Below are 20,732 nucleotides of genomic sequence, written 5' to 3'. Positions count from 1 at the left end.
TCTGTCACACACGCACAGAGAACCTATGTCCCTGTGTCTGTTCTTTGGTTGGTGTTTAAGTCTCTGAGAGCCCCCAACAGTGCAGGTTAGTTGACTCATTTGTTTTTCCTGTGGAGTTCCTATCCCCTTCGGGCCCAAAATCTTCCATAAGAATCACCAAGCTCTACCCAAAGGCTGTGAGTCTCTGCATCTGTTTCAATCGTCTGCTGGATGGAGCCGCTCAGAGGTTAGTTATGCTAGGCTCCTATCTGCAAGCATAATAGAATATCAATAGTGTCTGGGATTGGTGCTTTCCCATTGGATGGTCTCAAGTTGGATAGTTATTGATTGACCATTGTGATGGTTTGAATATGCTTGGCCCAAAGAGTGGCACTATTAGGAGGTATGGCCTTGTTGGAGTGGGTGTGGTCTTGTTAGAGGAAGTATGTCATTGTGTGGATGGGCTTTAAGGTCCTTATTCTAGCTGCCTGGGAGCCAGTCTTCTGTTTGGTTTGGAACAAGATGTTGAATTTTCAGCTTCTCCTGTGCCGGCCTGGGTGCTGCCAGGCTACCACTTATGATGATAATGGACTGAACTTCTGAATCTGTAAGGCAGTTCCAATTAAATATTGTCCTTATAAGAGTTGCCTTGGTCATGGTGTCTGTTTACAGGAATAAAATCCTAGCTAATACAGCCGTTCTCTCAGTCTTTGTTCCATCACCCTGTCTCTGCATTTCATGGAGATGGGATAAATTTTGGGTTGAAAGTTTTGTGGGTGTTTTGGTTTCCTCATCGTTCCACTGGAGGTCCTGCCTGGCTACAGGTGGTGGCCTCTTCAGGTTCTATATCCCCACTGTTGTGAGTGTTAGCTAAAGTCACCCCTAATGATACTTGAGAGCTTCCTCACCCCAGATCTCTGGCATGACCTTGAGATTCCTTCCCACCCATTCTCCTACCCCTGCCAGCTGCAGATTTCTATTCATTGTCCTGGCCATCTCTCCTGTCACCCACACTTGATTCTGAACTCCTCCCATTCTCCTCCCCATCTCCTCTTCCACCCAGTTTCCTCCCTCCATCTGCCTCTTATAATCATGTTTTATTCCCCTTCTAAGTGAGAATAAAACATTGCTTGGGCCTTCCTTCTTGTTTAGTTTCTTTGGGTTTATGGAATCCTGTATTTTATGGCTAATATCCACTTATAAATGAGTACATACCACTCATGTCCTTTAGGTTCTAGGTTACCTCACTCAGGATGACATTGTCAAGTTCTATCCATTTGTCTGCAAATTTTGTGATGCCTTTGGGTTTTTTTTTATTATATATTTTTTCTATCTACGTTTCAAATGTTATCCCCCTTCCTGTTTTCTCCTCTAAAACCTCCCTATCCCTTCCCCACTCCCCCTGCTCACCCATCCACTCACTCCTTCTTACTGGCCCTGGCATTCCACTACACTGGGGCATAGAGCCTTCACAGGACCAAGGGCCTCTCCTCCCACTGATGACTGACCAGGCCATTCTCTGCTACATATACTGCTGGAGACATGAGTCCCACCATGTGTACTTTTTGGTTGGTAGTTTAGTCCCTGAGAGCTCTGAGGGTACTAGTTAGTTTATATTGTTGATCGTCCTACTGGGCTATAAACACCTTCAGCTCCTTGGGTCCTTTCTCTAGCTCCTCCATTGGGGACCCTGTGCTCAGATCATTTTAGTGCAGAGTTGTATCAGATCTTCAAACAAGACCTAATACCAATACTCCTCAAACTATTCCACAAAATAGAAACAGAAAGTACTCTACCCAATTCGTTCTATGAAGCCACAATTACTCTGATACTTAAACAACACAAAGACCCAACAAAGAAAGAGAACTTCAGACCAATTTCCATTATAAAAATTGATGCAAAAATACTCAATAAAATTCTTGCAAATCAAATCCTAGAACACATCAAAACGATCATCCATCATGATCAAATAGGCTTCATCACAGGATTGATGGATGCAATATACAGAAATCCATCAATGTAATCCACTATATTAACAAACTCAAAGGGAAAAAAAACCATATGATCATTTCATTAGATGCTGAGAAAGCATTTGACAAAAATCTAGCACCCCTTCATAATAAAAGTATTTGTTTTAATAGCTGATTAGTATTCCATTGTGTAGAAGTAACACATTTTCTTTATTCCTTCTTCATTTGAATGACATATAGATTCATTCCAGTTTCTGGCTATTATGAATAAAGCTGCTAAAAACTGGTTCTTTTGAAATATTTTAAAATACTGTTTTAGCAGAATTAGAATTACATCACTTTCCCCTTATAGCTTTCTCCCCTCTAGCCTCTCCCAGCTACCCTCCGTTAAACACTGTTTCTCCTTGCTCTACCAGATTTACTAGCTGGCAATCAAATGGTTATATACAATGGAGAACAGAATTCAGAGTATGAAAACTGCAATACCTGCCCCTCCCTGCCCCCCCGACAGGTACACACAGAATTCACCCTGCTTATCTCATTCCCTTTTCTACTCTGAAATTCTCAGGATATCTCCTCTACTTGCTTTTCATATCACCTGTTGCATAGCTCCAACTATGTCCCTGTAGCTGTAGTTGACTAATCTGCTCTAGGCACAAGTGTTCTTGCTACCCACCCCCAATGATCTGGATTCTCCAACGAAAGACACATACATATATCCTACTATTTTAACATACCTTGAACATCTCAATGGTTGGGCCACTGTCAAACTTCCATGTTGCTAACAGATCCCCTCAAATCCTGAATTATTACTTACTAAAATCTATATTCCATCTTTGCTACCCTAGACCCAATCAGTGGGACCTTCTGGAGCCACTCTTACCTGACTCTTACATAATTGTATGCTTTCTCTTCTGCAGCTCTCAAATCTGGCCCTTCTCCTTCTCCAGAATGGTGGTACTCAATCCTTCCCTTGGTTTCTTTGCTCAGAAAACCTTAAGTCCTGCCTCTGTTACCCTGCACAGCCATTTGCCATGGGCAACTTTATTTACCAACCAAAAACAGATGGAGACAGGGACCCTTAGAATCTCAGGTGCTCTCCCATGCAGGATTCCCAAATAACATAGTGCAAGCAGTAAACCAAATCCACAACATGTCCCTCACTTGAATTTGATTTCATCTTTTCTTTCTCAATCATGCCAATGATATGGAATATTTACCAGATGTGAGAACAACCTGAGACCTATTCACTGAGCATTTCTCTTGCATTTTCCAAGAGTGATCTTTCTTTTAGGAATTGAAATCCAAATCCTTTTATCTTTAAAACATCTATTGAAAGAAGTTCGTAAGGACAATAACAAACCCCAGTTACCTTGTGGCTTAGTTTTTAATTTGCCACAGAGATAGTTTGAGTGTTTCATTTCCAAATCAAAATAGTTATTCTTTTTCATTTCCTACAACAAAAGCCCATGAGGGTAAGAAATCCTGGTATTGAGCCTCAGCTTTTCCTGTGGTTTAAACAGTGTTTATTAGTGTACTAAGCCTCCAAAATATTGCCTGGATAAGTAAGCCAATGTGGAATACATGGTTGATGATTGTGTATCTTGAGATAGTTAAGAGCAAAGGAGCCAACAGATATTGGCATAAAGCTTATAATTTATGATATCCTCATATAGATGAAAGAAAAGGAAGAAAAATGACTAGTACACTGGGTAAGGACAGGAGAATTTCTATGGGTTCCTAGAGAATTGCGAATAACAGACTTATTTTAGCTTCTTTCTGTTCTGATGAGTATGTTTCTTTCTGTCCTTATCTCCCTTATTGCTGATTTGAAACAGCCTGATAAGCCCAGAAAGCTGAGAAATAAAGAAAGGACTTGTGAAGGGCTTTGGCTGATAAAGCAGACCAGTGAGCTTTTTCTGATGTTATCCTTCATCTGACTGGGATGGATCCTCTGAGTGAGGAAATAACTCCTCAGACTCCCAGCGCAATGTGAAGGACAGGCTCAACAAGAGATTTAGGAAAGTGAGGGGAACCATTTGTCTTTATGTTAAGTTAATTCTTTTTCCAGTTCTTTCTTATATATTATGTGTTAAAAATCCATCCACACTTCTAATTATAGAGTAATCTTTTCCAGCTGTGAAAATTTTACCTACTGTTATCTATCATATATGAAGTTTTGGTCCTCTGAGGATACTAAAGCCAGCAAAGGAAAAGGAGAAAAATTATTATCCAGTAAGCCCTGACCTGTGCTAACTCTAATGCCTCACTCCTTCTTCTCTCAGTAATTTCAGCATCTATCTTGTAGCTGGTTGAGTGATGTCATATTTACGCTATTTTTCTTAAATTTAAAATGTTGTTGAACTTCTACAAATGACATATGGTTGGATATTTTTTTTTGTAATTAAGCCTTGATCTGAGGAAGAAAGATTTGCTGATAGGCAAGAGAAAGGACAACCATAACCAGGGAGAGAGTCATTATGTTGTATACCGAGGCTCAGAGAACTAAGTGGCTAGTAGATAGTCCAGAGAGACACTGGGGATTGAAACCACTATACTGAAGTTACTTTACATGTGATTTTTTTTTATTCACACTATGGTAACATTGTAATAAACACAGATGCAAGGATATAATGAGGAATAAGCATATTGATTGACAAATACATCCGGTTGTGATGATCACAAAGGTTCTACTGAGAAGGAAAAGAAAGACTAAGACCAAGGTTGAGGTCGAGGCAGAGGACTGTATCAGACATGCTCTCTTGCTGCCCTGTGGTTCAATGATATCCTAAGCATAAGTATACTCAGAACAAGATGGGTCAAAGACTGTGCTCCAGTTACTCTTAGACGTTCTCCAGTTTCATAAACTACTCTCACTAAAATTGATGTGAGATTTCTGTATATTAGGGGTCCATTAGGTGATAAAACATGTTATAAACATAGCTTTTGATACAGTAATTCCTTGGGTTTGGAGTATATATTATTCTACTGGGAAGAATAGAGAGTATAAGATGTAAAACACACTTTCAAATTAAGACAGTCATTTTATTCTCTGCTCATTAAGTTTTAAAGAAACATGTAAAATAAATATTATAGGCATAAAATGATCTCTTAGTTATTAAGTAGTAATGCCAATGAAAACCAATGGGAAATATCAGCAAAACACTGTATGGGATATGGTAAGGTACATAGGTAAACAGGAATAGGCAAATAGAATATCTTCAATAATGGAAAACAAGAATATAATACCTTTAGGTTCAAAACATTTATAGTCATGGCTTATTCTTCTCTATGCCTAATTTTCTTGGTTGCTTAAACCACATAAGAAGCACAGAAACTTATTTACAAGTATATTTTCTTCAGACTATTAACAAAGATATCACTGCTTCCTCAATATTTTAATATTACACTACAAATATTTAATTTGCTACCAACTTTATTGACTAAATTTAAAAAGGTTAATGTTGTTGATTTTATTTTTATATCAGCAAAATAATGTGTACAAATGGATCATTTTGCAAGTGTTTAATAAATGTATTTATTGATAGTAAAAGGTGTAATTTTTAGGCCCAGGTTCAGGAACAAGCACATCTTGGTAGGCATATGAGATCATGGTTATAGAGCAGAAGCGGGATGCTCTAAAACAGACAACTAAGAAGCTGTGTTTCAAAGGCAGAGTGGATCTGCTCATGAGAAATGTTAATACATTTAAACAACAGTTTGTTCAAGAATTAATGATCTTTTCAATCCTAAGAGGATATATTTTCAATTATTTACTCACTTTACATCTTGATCGCTGCCCCTTCCCTCCTCTCCTCCCAGACCTACCCTTACAGTCTCTTTCCCAATTATACTCTCCTTCTCCTTAGAGAAGGGGAAGTCACCTTTGGGATTCCCAACCTGCCCTGGGATATGTAGTTCCAGTAGGACTAAGCACATCCTTTCTAAGGCCAAACCATTCAGTCCAATTAGGCAAAAAGGAATCCAATGGCAGGCAACAGAGTAAAAGATAGCCCTGGCTTCAGTTGTTATGGAACCCACATGAAGATCAAGCTGTATATCTGCTCTAAATGTGTAGGGTTTTCTAGGTCCAGTCCCTGCATCCTCTTTGGTTGATGGTTCAGTGAATGAGAACTATTTAATTTAGAAAAAGGTCTTCATATTCTCACCTTCATGTTAGGTGTAGTCAGATAAATATGAAAAGCTGTGAAGTAAGTCATTGTATTTGACATTTATTATAAAAATTTCAAAAATGTAAAACATAACAGACAAACAAAAAAAAAAAACCAGTCTTTGCTTTTCAGTATACCTAAACATTTCAAACAAAATGTGTATACATTTTCTTTGCCAAGTTTTCCATTTGAGATACTCATATGTGTTCAGGAAATTTCTCATATAGGTTTTTCTGTAAAAATATAACCAGAAAAACTTAAAAGAATAGAAACAAGACCAATATGCATGAGTCTTTTTTCAGCCAAAGACAGTTTTAACCTTTTTGTACCTCAATAAATTAAATAAACTTAAAAATAGTATTATGTATAGTAGAAGATTCTGGTAATATGAGTGAAAAGGTACTTAGAATGAAGAAAGTGTTAATAATTTTAACTATAATATGTTAATAAGTTTAACTATAATATACAATCATGACAGAACTATGTGCTCATGCCTTGTCACCTTTTAGGGATTAAAAATCTCCCATTTTAGTGATTCATATTTTAATATTTTGAAAAGCCAAATAATTAAAACATGGGTCATGTAATGCTTCTCATATGAAGGAATGGATTCACTTTTGCTATAAAAGTTAACACAACCAAAACAAGGCATAACATTCCAAAAAAATCACTAAATTAAAATGCATGGCTGACACTAACATTTAAAACCATATTTCATATAAAGGAAACATACGCTTTTTAAAACAAACTCCATTTTATTTTGGTTTCCTGTTTCATTTTGTTATAGTATTTTTCATTTTGTTTGGTTTGTTATGATTTTCACTTCTGTCTTTATAGTTATGTTTTGAGAGAGAGACAGAGAGAGAGAGAGAGAGAGAGAGAGAGAGAGAGAGAGAAACTAAGATAAGCATGGGTGGGTTGGCAGATGCCAGGATCTAGGAGGAGTTCAAAGGTGAAACACGAACAAAATATGTTATATAAACATTGGAAAATCAAAACAAAGAAAGGAAAAAAGAGAAAGCTGAGATTTCAAAGAGTACTTCTATGAAGCTTTTTTACCACCAAAAATACAGGGACTCTCCACTCTATTTCCTCATTTTTCAAAATAATAATTCTTATAAATAATTTATCTGATTACCAAAGGAGAAGCACAGTGAGAGGAATAGTGAAGGCATATTGGCTTATAATCTAAAAACCAGTGGGCAGTTTACTGGCAATATGTCTTCAAATTTATTCTTACATTATAGTGGCCATTGAAAGAAAATAATTCTGTTCTGGGATTCACTGACTTCTGACCTAGAAACAGAATCAGGTCCAAGTGGCTTTTGCTAAGGAGACTGAACAGCTGATCTGATAACAAAACCCAGTGAACCTGCACAAAGAGCAGGGTGATGGTAGTCGGAACACTTTCTTGACTATAAGCAGTAGGGATGCTATAATTCTGGCCTGTCACAGAAGCAGGCCAGAATCCTCACCTTCCATTCAAGGGCAAAGGAGATTTCACCTGAGCAAAAAAAATGTATCTCAGGATTCCCTCTCATCCTTTGGATGTATCTAATGTCCAAAGACACACATACAACAGGAGGACTTTTATCTTGAGAATCGAAGATTATTGGATGGACCTGGAGATAAGGACAATTTTAACTTGCAGCTATTATTGACTCCTTAAGAAGCAAGAACAGTAAACAGTAGTAAGTCTTGATGCTCACTAGAAGGTAATAATCCCACACAGATACTGGAGTCAAATTAAATCCATTGTAACAACGATTTGTGAAAGGACATCCTGCCTTTCAAGATAAATATGAACTAACCTCCTCGTTGCGCACCTTGAGAACATGTGAACAAACCCATGCCCTCTACCTTCCCAACCAGATCATTCAAGACATTGAACACCCTCCATATAGAACAGCAGCAAAGCCAGAAATTTCATTTGAAAATACACTTCCAAGTGCACTGAGATTAACTAGAGGATGGAACATACATTAAGGCTGAAACAACTTTCACCGTAAATGTTTCAGTTTTCAATGAGAAGTTACACATTACCTTGAAACAAACACAAAAGCTTCAAAATTTCAGGAGAAAGATTAGCTATATTTAATAGTAAGTTGAAAATTGAACTATTCAATAATAACTATTAAAGAATTAAAATGGGTAAACAATTAGTATATACTCCCGTAGGGAAGACTATTTCTCCAGCTCTCGGCAATACTTAGTGGCCTATAGTTCTTCTTTCATTCTTTTAAGTAATGTTGAGGCCTCCTGGGATTTCCACCTTCCTCATTATCATGTCTACTATTGTGATTCATATTTAAGTTATGTTGAGACACTTACAGTACTGAGACTTCTATCATGAAAAAATACACAGGGTACACATATATATATGTATATGTATTATACATTTATTCATATATAATATAATATATAATATATATACATACATCCATGCAGGTTATATGTATTTATTAAGGAATACATAATATAAACATGTATATGTATTATATTTTCTTATTTTATGTATATATAGCAACAACTAATAAAAAAGGGACCACAAATTTAAAAAAGAGCAAGGAGAGATATGGGTGTTTGGAGAGAGGAAGAAAAGGAGATAAATGATCTAATTATAAGATAAATAAATTAACAAATAAACAAATTTCATGAGACTAAGGAACTTCTGGGGTAGTAGGAATTTCAAAAATTGCTTAACTCAAGTTCTAGATGAGGCAAAAAAAGCATGAAAGGAAATTTAAGAGATATAATCACTGAAAACATCTCAAAGTAAGAAAAAGTATAATGTCCATATATCCAGAAACTTAAACAGGCTGCAAATAGGATACCCCTCAAATCTGCATCAATGGGTATCACAGCTAAACACATAGTCATTAAAGGTACAGAAATGCTGTCAAAGGAACCAGAAAGAACTATTGTAGCACTGGTAAAAAAAGAGCCACCAAGTGATACTTGGGAGATGTCTTCCCTTCTCAAACAGTTGGAGTTCCCTCAGCTAAGAACAATTATTTCTCAAAGGCTGAGAGTAAAGAACTATAGATCAGACATTGTGTCGTCTTTAAGACAGTTCAAGAACAAAGGTGAATAAGGACATTAAGTGAAATGGATAAACTTGATTATAAGAAAACACTAAGTAATTTTAAGTAATAGGAAAAATAGAATCATCAGAAGTGGAGTACATACACTATTGTTTTCTCCAAGGGTTTTCTTTTTCTATAATTGATGCATATGCACATTATGACACCATGTGATTCTCAGTAAAATTACATTTATAACACTTTAGGGTGAAAAGAAAGGGAGGGAAGTTATACTTCCACATTTCCTTTGGAATGATTTATCTTTTATTTTTATATTATTATTAATTGTGTGTGTTTGTGCATATGCATATGTGTGTATGTGTGTTTGTGTGTGTGTGTAACACTTATATGGGTGTCAATAGAGGGCAGATGAAGGCATCAGATTATCCGAAGCTAGAATTAAATGTGTACTGCCTAATAGAGTGGTTGGAAATGGAATGTGGTTCTTTTATAGCTCAGTAAGTGTTCTTAACCACTGAGCCATCTCTTCAGCCCTGAAATTATTATTTTTATTTTATTTTTATTTTTATTTTTTTGGTTTTTCAAGACAGGGTTTCTCTGTGTAGGCTTGGCTGTCCTGGAGCTCACTCTGTGGACCAGGTTAGCCTTGAACTCAGAAATCCTCCTGTCTCTGCCTCCTAAGTGCTGGAATTAAAGGTGTGTACCACCACTGCCCAGCAGCCCTGAAATTATTAATCTTGATTTCCCCAAACAGTAATCAACTTAATGTCTATATTAAATATGAAAGAAATCATCATAATAACTCTAAGAAAAAAATCAATGAACACTCAGATAAGTAAATAAAGAAATAGTATTTTAAAAGTTTCTTGGACAATCCCAAAAGTAATGCAAGGAAATAGAGAAATGACAAAGAGTAAATCAAGGGAAAACAAATGATGATAATGTACTAAAGTCAGGACATTATTATTGGTACTTGAACAAAACATCCTGCAAACTTATTTGAAACACAAAAGCTGCCTGAAGAATAAATCCCATAGATATACTAAAAAATAAAACCATTTAGTTGGACAAAAATACTGACTTGAGGGCTCACTGTTTGCAAGAAACAGTGACCAATATAAGTTGAAAGTTAATACTCTAATAAACCTTATTTTACTTATTCATTTATTTTTTGTGTGTATGTGTATACACATGTATGCATGGTTATATGTATTTCTTCATGCATGCTTGTGTGTCTGTGTATATTTATGTGTGTCTTCATGTGTATTGGTATGTCTGTATCTTTGTGTGTGTGTGTGTATGTATGTGTATATGAGCATGCGTGTGTATGCATGTATGTGACAGTGAATCTGTTGAAATAAAAGAGTATGCCAGATATGATTTTTTGTATTTGTGTTCTCAGGATTGATATCAAGTTACCAGACTTGTGGCAATCATCTTTATCCACCAATCCATATTGTTAGCCTGAAAGAAAATAGCTTTTTAAAAAAATAATCAAGAGTAGCTATCTCTATGTACGTGATAAAAATAAAACATCTCAACTTTCAAAAATTTTAAAATGTGTTTTTGGCGAAACAAATGTGATTTCATAATAATATGCTCTTGATTAAGTGTGCTAGTTTTTAATCCAAGGATCATTATGTTATGAGATAAATACCCATAGAACAAATGAAATAGATGAAGGAATCCACAGAAGAATAAATGGTGAATACATAATCATATAAATGGAATGAACATATAAGTATTGTTTATAATTACACAGATTATTATTAATCTTTAGTATTATGCTAATCAAGCTAGGTAAATATACTTCCATCTTCCTTCCTTCTTTGTTTTGATTTCCTCTTTCTTTCCTTTCTTTTTTCTCTAATTGCATGTTCAGATTTGCTATTTTGTCTTTGCTAGCCTCAAAGCTGTTCAGCTTTCATATGGAACACTATTTTCTGTATGGAATACATCAATATACCTTTCTTTAATTCTTGTTATTTCCAAACAATTGAAGTGTACCTCCTGGAATAAATGCAAATGAAGTTGCAAATACTTGAATTTCATGGTCATAGCCGAGGTGAAACAGGTCCATGTTTTTACGTTATCCTGTCTGTTCTGCTGGATACATTAACATAATGATAAGATGCAGATTTAAATATCTCCTTAGAGTTTCAGAATAATCTTTTAGTGTATGCTAGTATGCTTTTTGTAGAAAATTACTTTCAAATATTTAGACAACCAGACCAAGGATTCGTCACTCAGATTTGATGTGGATGTACAGCCACAGCCTCACCAAAAATACCAGTGACATTTATATTTTCATTAAGATGCTTGTATCTATGAGTTTGACTAATCGTTTTCTTTCTCTGGTTATGTTTAATACCTAGATTATACAAAATTCTAAATACAAGGAGAGAAAGAAAAGTGCCAGCTGAGTACCAGAATTTATCTCTTTTTCCTTTTTGACTCAAGAGGCTCAATGTGGTCAGTAGCTTCTGCCACCAACCACCATCCCTTCCCAACTGTGGTGAATTGTCCCTCCTCATAAAGGAATTCTTTCTTTTTAAGCAGTGTTTTGTGACAGTGATGTAAAACAGGTGAAACAGGTGACTTACTATACAGCAAGATGTAATCGTGAAAATACTGCTCCTGCTTTGCGAGTAATGAGAGCCTTTCTTTCGCATCTTTTCATCTTTAGAAATCATTCTGCTGTAGATTTAGAGTGAAGCTAGAAATTACATGCACTAGAATAGTCAATGCACTTGTGGTACGTACACATTTGGCTCAACTGTGAAAAAAGTGTAACATGAAGGATTATGAATAGGTTTTCAATAAATAGTTCCATAGCATTCATTAAAATGAAAGAAAATAAATTCCAAGGACATTTGAAATAAAATGAGAAACTTAAACTACTATGAGTAAGGCAAGTTTAAAACTCAACACCTGCCACTTATTTTGTTAATATCTTTATGACAATCCCTTTTTATCTCGTAACATTATGTATGAGAATGTGAAAGTACACTTTTGATGTATTTTTTTAAACTAGATAAAAATAGTAATTTATAAAACTAACCGTGATTTATTCTGTATCTTGTTTACCTGAAATTTCATTTTACACTTAAATTTTTTGTTTACATATTTGCAGGCTTTTAATACACATGAGTATTAAATATACTGGCTACATATAGATATTTTATTATTCCTTGAAATCACTTATATTTACTACATCCTAATTTAACTCAGTGTGTGTGTGTGTGTGTGTGTGTGTGTATGCTTGACTTCAGTGATAATATGAGCATAATGAGAGTACTGCTTTGGGCAGTTTCATTTGGATATTTCATATATGTTACTTTATAATTATACTTACTTATATCTTCCTGATTGATAAAAAATCACTTACCTTAACTATTAAAATGTATTAGAAAAAAGAATAATATATAATTGACAGGAGTTTATCTCTAAAACTCAATGAAAGTAATTTAATTAATGAAGTGTTTTTATTAGTTCTTTCAGAATTTAATACAATCCTTTTTGATCACATTTACTCCCTCTTGACTCCTCCTATACCCATCCCTTCTTCCATATCTTCTGTCTTAGGATTTTATTGCCAAGAAGACACACCATGACCAATGCAACTTTTATAACATTTAATTCTTGAACATTTTAATTTTGAACATTTAATTCTTGGCTTACGGTTTCAGAGGCTCAGTCTGCTATCATCATGGAGGGGCGGAGGGCAGCATCCAGGCAGACATGGTGCTGAAGAAGGAGCTTAGAGTTCTGCATCTTGACCAGAAGGCAGCCAGGAGAGACTGATTCTTCTGCACTGGGTGGAGTTTGAGCATAGGGGCCCTCAAAGCCTGCCTATACAGTGACATACCTCTTCCAACAAGGTCACACCTATTCCAACAAGGTTAAGCATCTTTAAAACACCCACCACACCACCCCAACTATTTGTCCTGATATAGTGGATATTAAATACTTGAGCTTTTAAAATTATGTTTCAAATGGAAAATTATTGAAATACAGAATAAGTGATAAATAATTCCATAGTAAAAATTAATATCATGTGATCTTTGTATGAAACTTAAATCTACTAAGCTCCTAATTATCTAAAGATTATTAAATACAGCAGTGGGCAACTAAGCATATAAATAATTTCTTCTTGTATGGGTATTTTAAAATAAAAAAGTAAAATGACAATGAAGCAATTTAAAAACTGAATATTACAGTATGTTCATAGGTGTAGAAATTGACTATACTTTGTATATTGCTTTATTTGCGAAACTCTCTTAGGCTTATTCTCTTAGAGAATAAGATTTGCTTTGGAGTGCATGTGTAATGGGTTAAGCATACCAGATATTCATGCAGGCATGTAAAACATACATTTTCATCTTTATTTTAATATTTCATTTCTGAAGTCACAACTTGTTTGTTTTTTAGCCTACATACCCATTAATAATTCTGCTACAATTACTCCTGGAACACATGTTCCTGTGGGGATTATACTCCCAAATAAGAGAAGATTCTTCTTTGCAATTCCATGGCCAGCTACTTTCATGTTTAAGAGATTTATGATGCCTTTTTTTTATGTAGATGAAGAAAGATCTAAAAGATATGTGCAACTTGAAAGTGACTTACAACTTAAGACACCTTATCAGATAGGTAGCAATAAGATATAAAATTGATACAAAGTCAAGTGTATTCAATGCATACATTTCCAAAGCATAAGTACATGTTTTACATTAAAACCTTAATAATGTTCATAACTTGGTCAGTGTATTTGACCAAATATACATTTTTATAATATGATATAATAAACCATTTATAATATGATCATTTACAAATAGAATACATTTTTACTTTAAATTTGTGCTAATCAATTGCCAAAGCCCAGGTAATTCAGACAATAAAGTGCATGAGTTAGTACTGGAGTTAGATTTCTAGAAGCTATGTAAACATTCCAGACTTGATGTTGCCTAAGGGGAGTCCCAGTAGTAAGGAGTTAGGAATGAAGGAACCCACTTTCAAGGCTACAGTAACTAGAAAGCTCCAGGCTAATGAGAAACTCTGTCTCAAATGATAAGAATGGTTTGGTTGAAGATGTTACCCCAGATTGTTCTCTGGTCACCATACCCTTGCAAACACACATGCATCCAAACCCACACACAAGCTAGGCTGGGGTGGCACATGACTTTAATCTCAGCACTTGGGAGGCAGAGGCAGGTGGGTTTCTGAGTTCGAGGCCAACCTGGTCTATAGACTGAGTTCCAGGACAGCCAGGGCTACACAGAGAAACCTTGTCTTGAAAAACAAAACAAAACAAAACAAAAAGCAAAACACCAAAAAGAAAGCAAAAAGCCAAAACCAAAACCAAAACCAAAGAATCAACAAAACCAAAAACTGGTTTTTTTTCTTTTTCTTTCTTTTTTTTTTTTTGAGAGAGAGAATCAACAAGATAGATAAATCCCTAGCCAAACTAACTAAAGGGTCCAGAGGCACTATCCAAATTAATAAAATCCGAAATGAAAAAAAATGAGGAAATTAAAAAACTCATCAGTTCCTACTGCAAAACCGAATACTCAACAAAACTGGAAAATCTAGGTCAAATGGATGGTTTTCTACACAGATGTCACATAGCAAAGTTAAATCAAGAGCAGGTAAACTGTCTAAATAGGCCCAAATCATATAAGGAAATTAAAGAAGTCATTAAAAACCTCCCAACCAATAAAAGGCCAACACCACATGGATTTAGTGAAGAATTCTACCAGACATTCAAAGAAGACATGATACCAATATTCCTCAAATTATTCCTTAAAATAGAAATAGATGGAACACTACTGTCTTCATTATATGAAGCTACAATTACTTAGGTACCTAAACCACACAAGGACCCAATCAAAAAAGAAAACTTCAGACCAATCTCAAGTATGAATATCTATGCAAAGATATTCAATAAATTTCTTGCAAAATGAATCCAAGAACACATCAAAACCATCTTTTATCCAGATCCAGTAGGCTTCAATCCAGGGATACAAGGTTGGTCCAATATATAAAAATCCATTTATGTAATCCACTCAAACAAACTCAAAGGAAAAAAATCACATGACCATCTCCTTAGATGCAAAAAAAGTATTGACAAAATACAATAACCCCTTCATGTTAAAAGTATTGGAGAGATCAGGAATTCAAGGACCATAAATAAACATAATAAAATTAATTTACTGCAAACCAACAGCCAATATCAAATTAAATGGAGACATTATTGAAGAAATACCACTAAAATCATGTACAAGACAAGGATGCCCACTCTCCAAATTTATTCAATATTGTATGTAAAGTACTATACAATAAACTATACTATATAATATACTATACAATATAGTATGTAAAGTACTAGAACAATGAGACAACAAAAAGAGATCAAGGGGATACAAATTGGCAAAGAGAAATAAACATATCACTGTTTGCGGATTGTTGCACTAATTCTCCAACACAAATATGCCCCAGCAATAAAAACTCAACTCAATTAATATGAATATATGCTGTGCACCTAAATTGGGCAGATCTATCACTACACTACCATCTTCCCCATCTATGAGACCCCTTATAACTTAGAGTTTCTCCAGGCCAAATGCTTGTGCTCTGCTTTTCTTCCACCTCCCTCTCTGTCCATTCCCTCTCTCTCCCACTCCTCTTTCCCAGCTTTCAGCTCCACCTTCCCTTTATCTGCCTAATCACATGCTCTAACCTTTACTTTAAAAATTAAGGTGGGAAGAAGGTTTACAGGAAACCACCTGAGTGCTGACTCATTTCTTGTTTGAAACCCCTCCCAGGAAAATAGAATTAGCATCAAATTACAAATAGCCCCAGAGCTATCTGCAACAGCAGATGATATGATAGTAAACATAAGTGACCCCAAAATTTCTACCAGAGAACTTCTCCAGCTGATAAACAACTTCAGCAAAGTGGCCCAATATAAAATTAACTCAAATAAATCAGTAGCTTTTCTTTATACAAAAGATAAACAGGCTGAGAAAGACATTAGAGAAAGAAGTCCCTTCACAACAGCCCTAAATAATATAAAATATCTTGGGGTAACTCTAACCAAACAAGTGAAAGACCTGTATGACAATAACCAAGTCTCTCAAGAAAGAAATCGAAGAAGATCTAAGAAAATGGCGAGATCTCCCATGGTCATAGATTGGCAGAATTAATATAGTAAAAGTGGTCATCCTACCAAAGGCAATCTACAGATTCAATGAATCCCAACACAATTCTTCAAAGACATGGAAAGAGCAATTTTCAAATTCATCTGGAAAGGCAAAAAACCTAGAATAGTGAAAACAATTCTTTATTTTTTTAAAGGAGTTATTCTAAAAATGCATTTATGTATTTATTTTTATGTATGTAAGTACAAATTAGCTGTCTTCAGACACACCAGAAGAGGGCATCAGATTCCATTACAGATGGTTGTGAGCCACCATGTGGTTACTGGGAATTGAATTCAGGACCTCTGGAAGAGCAGTTAGTGCTCATAACCCACTGAGCCATCTCTCCAGGCTGGCAAAACAATTCTTAACCATAAAGGAATGGCTGGGGGAATCACCATGCCTGACCTCAAGCTTTACTACAGAGCAATAGTGATAAAAACTGCATGGTACTGGTACAGAGACAGACATATTGATCAATGGAATAGAATTGAAGACCCAGAAATAAAACCACATGCTTACAGACATTTGATCTTTGACAAAGAAGCCAAAACTATATAATGGAAAAAAGAAAGCATCTTCAATAAATGGCGCTGTTCTATCCGGCTGTTTGTATGTAGAAGAATGAAAATAGACTCATATTTGTTACGTTGCAAAAAGCTCAAGTCCAAGTGGGTTAAGGACCTCAACATACCAGATATACTGAATCCAATAGAAGAGAAAGTGGGAAGAGCCTTGAACTCATTGGCACAGGGGGAAATTTCCTAAACAGAACTCCAATGGCTTATGCTCTAAGATCAAGAATTGATAAATGGGACCTCATAAGACTGGAAAGCTTCTGTAAAGCAAAGGACATAGCTAATAGGACAAATCTGTAACCTACAGATTGGGAAAAATATCTTCACTAACCCCACATCTAATAGAGGGCTAATATCCAAAATATATAAAGAACTCAAGAAGTTAACCACCAAGAAAACAAACAACCCAATCAAAAAGTGGGGTAAATACCTAAACCTGGAATTCACAACAAAGGAATCTTGAATGGCTGAGAAGCACCTAAAGAAATATTCAAAGTCCTTAGTGATCAGAGAAATGCAAATTAAAACAACCCTGAGATTTTACCTTATACCAATCAGAATGACTAAGATCAAAACTTCAGGTGACAACACATGTTGGCGAAGATGTGGAGAAAGAGGAACACTCCTCCTTATTGGTGGGATTGCAAACTGGTACAATCACTCTGGAAATCAATCTGGAGGTTCCTCAGAAAATTGGAAATAGATCTACCTGAAGACCCAGCTATACCACTCTTGGGAATATACCCCAAATATTCCCCACCATGCCGCAGGAGCACGTGTTCCACTATGTTCATAGTGGATTTAGATCTTATTTGTGATAGCCAGAAGCTGGAAACAACCCAGATGTTTCACAACAAAAGAATGGACACAGAAAATGTGGTTCTTTACACAATGGAATACTGCTCAGCTATTAAGAACGAGGGCATCCTGAGTTTTGCAGGCAAATAGATGGAACTAGAAAATATCATTCTGAGTGAGGTAACTCAGACTCAAAAGGACATGCATGGTATGTATTCACTAATAAGTGGATATTAATAAAAAACAAAACAAAACAACAATGAAAACAAAGTACAGAATACAGAAGATATAGTCCACAGAACTCAAAAAGGTCAACAAGCTGAAGGGCTCAAATGAGGATGTCTCAGTCCCACTTGGGAGAGAGAAGAAAGGAATCACATGTGGAGAGGGAGGGACTTGGAGGGAAAGTGGAAGGGTAGGGGAGAGGGGAACCTGATCTGGTATTGGTTGAGGGAAAGGGACTGAATTCCTGAGGGCCAGCAGAAAGAATGGAAACAAGTAAGGGAGGTAGGAGGTTGGGGGAACCCTCCAGAATGCACCAAAGACCTGGGAGGTAAGACACTCTCAGGACTCAAAGAGTCCTTAGATGAAATGCCCTACAGTATAGAAAGTGAACTTATAGAGCCCACCTCCAGCCGGAAGACAGGGCATCAAATGAGGGAGGGGGTTGCCGTCCCACAGTCAAAACTCTGACCCATGGTTGTTCCTGTCTGAAAGAATTGCAGGGGTGAAATGGAGAGGAGCCTGAGGAAAAGAAAGTCCAGTGACAGGCCCACAGTGGGATCCAGCTCAAGGGGAGGTCCCAAGGCCTGACACTATTACTGAGGCTATGGATGGGGTGCTCATAAAAAGGGACCTCGTATGACCACACTCTGGAAGATCCAATAAGCAGCTGAAAGAGTCAGATGCAGATATTTGCACCCAAACAATGGACAGAAGCTGCTGACCCCTGTGGATGAATTAGGGAAAAGCTGGAAGAAGCTGAGGAGGAGGGGGACCCTGTAGAAGGACTAACAGTCTCAATTAACCTGACCCCCCAAGATCTCTCTCAAACACTGGACCACCAACCAGGCAAGCACACACCAGCTGATATGAAGCCCCCAACACATACACAGCAGAGGACTGCTGGGTCTGGGTTCAGTCAGAGAAGATGTACTTAACCCTCAAGAGACTGGAGGCCTCAGGGAGTTTAGAGGTCTGGTGGGATGGAGGATGGAGGTGGGGCCATCCTTTAATAAAATAATAAATAAATAAATAAATAAATAAAAGATTTTAAAAAATAGTGATTGGGATGTGACATCACTGTTTTTCTGAGATTTGCTACCGTTATGGGAAAATGACCACTCAATGTTCAAAATTTATATACTTGAAACACAGACTTACTGAAGTAGTCCACTTTAGCATGTAATTATTAAAAACAATCCAGGCTATCGCTGGCTATGCTCAGGCTGCAGTGATCTTTCTGCCTCCATGGCTATCTCCATGTGGCGGTCTGCCCAATTTCAGAGGTTAGCTGTGGGAGCACACTTGCCTTCGAAGTCATTAGTCCCCTGTGGCTAGTCTACTGCAACTTGCTTCAACTGCTCCCCGACCCCACCCCAGCCCCATCTAAAGAAAACTCCAGAGGCTTGTAATTTAACAGTCAGATTTATAACAGTAAATTCTCAACCCACAAAACGCCCATACAAAGAACTTAAAACTCAACTGATATAAACAAAAGCTGCACACCTAGATGGGGCAAACCCACTCTATATGATTTAATCATCTATCTAAGAAATCTCCAATACTTACGGCTCCCAGGACCTCGTGCTTCTGGTTCCTCTTCCTCTCCCATAGGTTCCATCTTGTCTTCTCTTCTCCGTCTCCTTCTGTCTCTGTCAAGTCTGTAAAACTCTCAGCCGGCCTTCTTTTCCCACTGCCCAATCACAGGCTCTAGCCTCATCTTTCACCTGCCCTCACTTGTATGCAGACAGCAATCTACAGTCCATGCATCCCCAAGGCTTTGGAAGACTTCCTGGTCCTCTGGGCCTCACGGTCTGGGAGCTGTCCAGGGGCCAGCCTGGCAGGGGCAGGCAGCCAGTGGTAGTCAAAGACCCCGTGAGAGGAGACACTCTATCAAGTCCTGGGAGAACAAGGTCACTCAAAGACTCCCAAGAGACTGATCTTGATGCAAACAGCATGAGGTTTATTGGGGGAGGGGGGCAAGGGAAGCCAGGGAAAATCCACAAACTAGGGGGGGTGAGGGGGTTACCAAGGGAACATAACATAAAAACAGTGGAAAATTTCAGAGGGACCCAATCCATGCTTTTGTCAGGAGTCAGGATCCTGAGGAGTCAGGAGTCAGGATCATGAGAAAAACATTCTGCATACTCATTATTCTCAAGAATGTGGTTTTATTGTCATTGTCATTTCACTTAGTGATCAACGGCTCCCTGGAACCACTTAGATGTTGGTTTCTGGAATTAGCCGGCCTACATTCCTGGCTCAGGCCTGCCTTGTTTCAGAGAAAATTTTCCATGCCCTTAAAGTAAAAGCTTATACACTATATATTTCTATTAATTGATCTTTTCTACTACCCTACAGTAGTAGTAGAGCTGATAGATTTCATTGGTGAACTGACAGCCAAAGCCATGATGGTGCGAGTACTCCCCACTTGCGCCTGATGATCTTGAAGGTGATGTCCTTGTAGGGCAGGCCTGCGTGGAAGCGCAATTGGCAAAGTCTAGGTTGTTCGAGCAAGCTTCTAGGAAGTACTAGGGTGTGGCGCGCTTACAGATGAGGTCCAGGTAGAAGATGTTGAATTTGTAGCCCTGCACTATCTTGGGCGGAGGGTTGCCCGAGTTGTAATGCTTCTGGTTGTATTTGTTCCACTCCGTACTTGCCCGCCCATAGGTAGGAGGGGCTACCCAGGGACATCTCCACGCCAAACTGTACCTTGTCCTGCCCCATGCCTTCCCTCGCCCGCTGGAAGGAGATGTCCTCAGCGCTCTAG

At 37.2% G+C, this 20,732-nt stretch overlaps 1 long non-coding RNA gene across 1 annotated transcript in view; it reads right to left on the bottom strand.

Annotated features, from left to right (window-relative positions):
- The window catches only part of LOC116083652, a 39,242-nt gene extending 19,544 nt beyond the window's left edge, over positions 1-19,698 (bottom strand). Inside the window, exon 1 of the long non-coding RNA XR_004115834.1 lies at positions 19,532-19,698. This is a non-coding gene — a long non-coding RNA (uncharacterized LOC116083652). The remainder of the gene's footprint in view (positions 1-19,531) is intronic.
- Positions 19,699-20,732: the final 1,034 nt, after the last annotated feature.

The sequence above is a fragment of the Mastomys coucha genome, unplaced genomic scaffold, assembly GCF_008632895.1.
Source record: "Mastomys coucha isolate ucsf_1 unplaced genomic scaffold, UCSF_Mcou_1 pScaffold8, whole genome shotgun sequence".
NCBI classification, from domain to species: Eukaryota; Metazoa; Chordata; class Mammalia; order Rodentia; family Muridae; genus Mastomys; species Mastomys coucha.
The sequence above is the reverse complement of the archived record's forward strand: the minus strand, read 5'-3'. Positions and strand labels throughout refer to the sequence as shown.